Consider the following 5,787-nt stretch of genomic DNA (forward strand, 5'->3'; position numbering starts at 1 on the left):
TGAGGAGCTGCAGCACATTCTCAATCCTCTGGCTGAGGAGCTGCAGCACATTCTCAATCTCTGGCTGAGGAGCTGCAGCACATTCTCAATCCTCTGGCTGAGGAGCTGCAGCACATTCTCAATCCTCTGGCTGAGGAGCTGCAGCAATTCTCAATCCTCTGGCTGAGGAACTGCAGCACATTCTCAATCCTCTGGCTGAGGCTGACCGTCAACGGAGAACAAGCAGATCATTCGACATCTCTCTCTCTCTCTCTCTCTCTCTCTCTCTCTCTCTCTCTCTCTCTCTCTCTCTCTCTCTCTCTCTCTCTGCTCTCTCTTCTCTCTCTCTCTCTCTCTCTCTCTCTCTCTCGTCTCTCTCTCTCTCTCCTCTCTCTCCTCTCTTCTCCTCTCTCTCTCTCTGTGTGTAATTGTTGATGTGTCTGCATGTGTGTAGAGATAGTCCACTGGATGGTGCTATTTTTTTTAACCTTTCCACTCCAACACCGAACATACCTCAGCCAGCCAATGACAGTGTAGAGTAAGCAATTAGCTCGAAACCAATCCATGATTTGACCAATCAGTGGACCATTACAGAGCGTTGGGACATTTCCAGCTACAGTCACTGGTTTTTAATGGTACCCTGTGGACTAAGATTTCCTCTCTATTCATTTTATACCCACAGTATAATACATTAAGGGAAGTGATGGAGGATGACTCAAAAGGTTTTAGTTAGTTTAATCAGCCACAGTGAGCCACTGCTGCATGGTGACACAGTAGCACCCTGAGAGGCGAGTGTATGTGTATGTGTGAGTGTGCCTTTGTGCGTGTGTATGTGTGTGTGCCCTCTCTGTGTCTTATGACTCACCACACTTGGACTGATGGTCAAAAGAGAGGAACAATCCTACAGGAGGAAAACAAACAAACTGTACACAAAAAAACACACATTTACAAACATGTACACAAACATGGCATTAGGTGAATGTCAGTGGCGGTCAGTCACGTTTATGTTGAGGGAGGATTATATATTTTTTATGAGCATGGCCTTATTTCTATTACAGCATGTTGGATGACTGTCATTCTTATTCCGTTCACCCAGTTCAATGTAACGTCGATAGTTTTAGGCTACTACTTGAATTTTCCCTATACCCATCATGGGGTTGCTACAACCTAGCCTATGAATGAAAGTTTACGACGTAGGTGCACACAGGTCAAGAGAAAAATTTGAGATGACAGACAGTGGCACATTCAATACCGCCTTGCACACTCTTGCCTGCATCTAGGGTGTAGGGTGTAATCATTAGTCCAACAGTAGCAAACAAGTTTCTTTTGGACAAATTCAGGTATTTTTATCCCCATTTCATTTGCTTCCGTTTAAGAAATGTTTTTCAACAGAATGCACTCTCCTCCTCTCACCTTTTCCCTTCGTTTGTGGACTTCAATGCTCCACACATCAGCTGTATGTGACCAGGCGAAAAAACCTTTCCAAGCCAAACCATATCATAACCGCTACACACAGCCTACATCGTTGTCCCCATATTAGCTAAAATAACGCCATAGTCAACATAGCTAATAGAACTAACGTGTTAGTAAACCCACTACAATCATGGAGTAACGTTACAGTGTATAGTCAGTAAGCAGTTACACCGGTGGGCCCCGGTGGCAATAAATTAATAAAACCAAAAGCTTAACTTGACTTGGAAGAGTTCCAGTGTTGGAAAGTCATAGCCAGCTAGCTAACATAGCATCCCTCTGTTTGAGCCAGGTGTTCGAGTAACTAAACTAGCCAGCTGCATTTGCTAGCTAAGTAAGTGAAACTGAAAGTGAATAAAAAAGGCTAAATCTCTCTCTCGCTCTTACGCTCTCTTGCTTCTCCTTCATTTTTCAAGAAATGAAGGAGCACTGCAGTGCTAGCTAACTTTAGCTTATGCTTTCAGTACTAGATTCATTCTCTGATCCTTTGATTGGGTGGACAATATGTCAGTTCATAATGCAAGAGCTCTGATAGGTTGGAGGACGCCCTCCGGGAAGTTGTCATAATTACTGTGTAAGTCTATGGAAGGGGGTGAGAACCAAGAGCCTCCTATGTTTTGTATCGAAGTCAATGTACCAAGAGGAGGATGGAAGCTAGCTGTCCTCCAGCTACACCATGGTGCTACCCTACAGAGTGCTGTTGAGGCTACTGTAGACCTTCACAGCAAAACAGTGTGTTTTAATAAATTATTTGGTGACGTGAATATATTTAGTATTGTTTTATCTAAAAAGGATACATTTTTCAATGTTTTACTATTTTTATTAACTGAGGAGGATGGTCCTCCCCTTTCTCCTCTGAGGAGTCTCCACTGGTGAATGTTAGGTTTGTCAACATCCTGGTCAGCTCTCCTTTCACTATTTTGACTCCAGTGGAACAGATGATACTCCACATTATATAATAGTAATACTCTTTGCATAATATCCTGAATATCATTTCAATCTGGTAAATGCAGGTTACATTTAGTCTCTCCACCTCTCATTCACTCCCATCCTAATTCTCTATCTATCTCAAAATCTTTCCTTGAATTTCTTCCTTCACATCTCTCCCTTTCGTGCTCCATCAATCATGTTGTTCCCACGGTGGAACGTTGTTCCCAAGGTGGAGAGACAGGGAGATGGAGATATGAAGAGAAATATGAAGAAAGAGATATGAAAAAAAATGGAGGATACAGAGCAAGAGAGATATGGAGGAGCAGATATGTCTGGGAAGCTGCAGCCATGCTAACAGTCACCAGGAGGAGAGTAGTGGAGAGCGCCCATGTCTTTCCATCAGCTGCGCAGACTCTCCCCCTCTTCCTCCTTCCCTCCCTCCATCCATTCATCCATCCCCCTCCCTCCTTCTCACCTCCCTCCTCCCTCCCACGTTCTTCTGCGTTTAGCTGTGGTATATGAGTGGTTCTCCTGGGTCTGGCTCACTGCAGTGTAGGGAAGGGTAGCGCTGCTGCCTGTACAATGCGCTGAAGGATGGTGCATCAGGAGAAACGTGTCTACCAGGTGTGTGTTTGGTTCTAGTATAATGTATACCATGTATTCAAATACCGTATGTGTTAGGTTAATATAGGTATGTTAGGTCAATGTGTGGGTTATATGTACGTATGTGAATTTATCATGTGAGGGCGTGTCCGTGTGTATATTTGACCTGATTGTGTGTGTATTTGCGACTACATACATTAGCCTGTAGTTTTTGCCGTGCCATCCTGTGTGTGTGTGTGTGTGTACATTTCTAGTCTGTATGCCTTTTTTGGTGTGCATTTATGCATAGATGCTGTTTCTCCTAGGTGGGTGTGAACACATTGCACATCGCATGAGAGTTTGATTAAGAGTAGGTTTATGCCAGGCTTTTTACAGTTCAGTAATACATATACCTAAAACATCATACAGGGTGTGCTGTTTATGTTTCATATGGGCTATGTGGTCTAACTACCCAGCAGGACAGTACCTGGCTGTGAGGATAGATGGTCTAACTACCCAGTAGGACAGTACCTGGCTGTGTGTGTAGATGGTCTAACTACCCAGTAGGACAGTACCTGGCTGTGTGTGTAGATGGTCTAACTACCCAGTAGGACAGTACCTGGCTGTGAGGATAGATGGTCTATCTACCCAGTAGGACAGTACCTGGCTGTGAGGATAGATGGTCTAACTACCCAGTAGGACAGTACCTGGCTGTGAGTATAGATGATCTAACTACCCAGTAGGACAGTACCTGGCTGTGAGGATAGATGGTCTAACTACCCAGTAGGACAGTACCTGGCTGTGAGGATAGATGATCTATCTACCCAGTAGGACAGTACCTGGCACGGTCTCCAGTGGGAGGAGACTAGAGTGGGGGGAATGTTGGTTGCTTCCTTTACAATGGGAGTGTCCATCTGTGATTTATGACGTTACATCACAGCCCATCTGTGTTCTGTTTGTTTCTATGTTGGTGCATGTGCGTGTTCATGTGCGTGTTTGTGCGTGTGTTGTTGTATTTCTGTGTTTGTGAGTGCTTATGTGTGGTATGGGCAATGTATAATAGATTTGAGAGGAGTATGTATTTATTGTGTATGTGTGTGTATGTGTGGATGCGCATGTGATACAGCACACACTACTAGTAGGCTTGAGGGCCCAGTAATGTACTCTAAATATAACATTTGTGTGGAAAAACTGGAAAGGAAAATCACGTTTACTGTAGCACGATGCATTTTCTTTGGTTCTCTTTCTATACGGTTGCAGGAGCAGGTCTTTGAGAAGATAGGATATGTATGTCAACCTAAAAGCTATATGACATAAACAACCTGCCCAGGACAAAATGCGCTTTGGATGTAGTGGGTAGAGAGGGGAAAAAAATGAAATAGAGAGAGGGGTGGATAATAGAACGAATAGTCAGGAAAGGAAGATGGGAAGCAGGAAATAGAAGAGAGGAGAGGAAAGAGGAGATGAAATCAATGTGAGGCGACTGGACATTTACTGGCCCATCAAAATGTCCAGTGAGTGTGTGTGGATCACAGAGATCATATCAAATGACTCGAATTCCTGATTCTCTGGTGTTGACGGCCATCATTGATGACCTCACAATAGGCAGCCTGTCTACTGAAGGCTATTGATGGCGACCTCGATGAGTGTTTCTTTGTCGCTCCGCCACTCACTGTTGACGACAAGGCTACAATAGTGAATGAGAGGGACATGTGTCTATTTATGTGGCGTGTTTATAAAAATACATATGAGTGCACATCTCTCCATCTAGAAATGGTCTTTGATCTATGTGGGGTGAAAGTTTGGGATGAATGGAGTATTTTTATACGTTCAAGTGTGATCCTATTGGTGGTGTATGGTATATTGTGCTATATGTGATGTGTATGCGGTATGTGTATGATATGGTATTTGTGTGATAAGTGTATGTGTGATGCATTCATTTGTGTGTGTGTGTGTGTGTGTGTGTGTGTGTGTGTGTGTGTGTGTGTGTGTGGTGTGGTGTGTGTGTGTGTGGTGGCTTGGTGGTGTGTGTGTGTGTGTGTGTGTGTGTGTGTGTCTGTGTGTTGTGTGTGTGATGTGGTGTGTGTGTGTTGGTGTGCTGTTGTGTTGCTGTGTGTGTGTGTGTGTGTGTGTTCCTCCTGGTGCGTAGCTCTTTCCCTTCTCTTCGCGGCTCATTGAAGTCAACAGTGATTTCACCTCGAGCATGAACTCAGATTCCATTTGCACGCTCATCTATCCCTTCGTCTCCATTTCTCCACTCATCTCTTCTCTCTTTGGCTTGATGTGACCATACTCCAATTCTATCATCCCCCTATTCGCTTTTGGTTTAAGCAGGAGCGCGTGCGTACCGTATATAGTAGTGTTTTCTCTCGTCTATTTAATTTGCATCCGAATATTTTAATGTCGTCCAATCCTCTTAGTTGCTTGTCTCTTAAAGAAAGCCAATACATGGAAAATCCCATCTCTTATCATCAGGTTGTTTACGTTACAGTGTTTTATTGTTGTACCTGTTGTGTATTTATTGGAGTATTGATCTGTTCTATATGGCTCTACCTCCCACCAGGCCCAGAGGAATGCGAGAGTCCTCAGGCATGCCAGCTTGACGCTGCGCCTTGGCAGTTTTCTATGACGACGACGGAGCAGTCACTCTACAAACAGTCCTGCGGCAAGAACGGCCTTCCACCCGGTGGGTTTATAACCAGCATCATTATACAAAATGTTTGAGCTCAGTTTGTACATGCACTCCTTTCCAACCACTAGAATGACCTGTGTGCCTGTACGCGGCAGGTGAGTATTTTGACATACTTTCTAATTGAGAGAGCGTAA

Source organism: Salvelinus sp. IW2-2015, linkage group LG32 (genome assembly GCF_002910315.2).
Source record: "Salvelinus sp. IW2-2015 linkage group LG32, ASM291031v2, whole genome shotgun sequence".
Lineage (NCBI taxonomy): Eukaryota > Metazoa > Chordata > Actinopteri > Salmoniformes > Salmonidae > Salvelinus > Salvelinus sp. IW2-2015.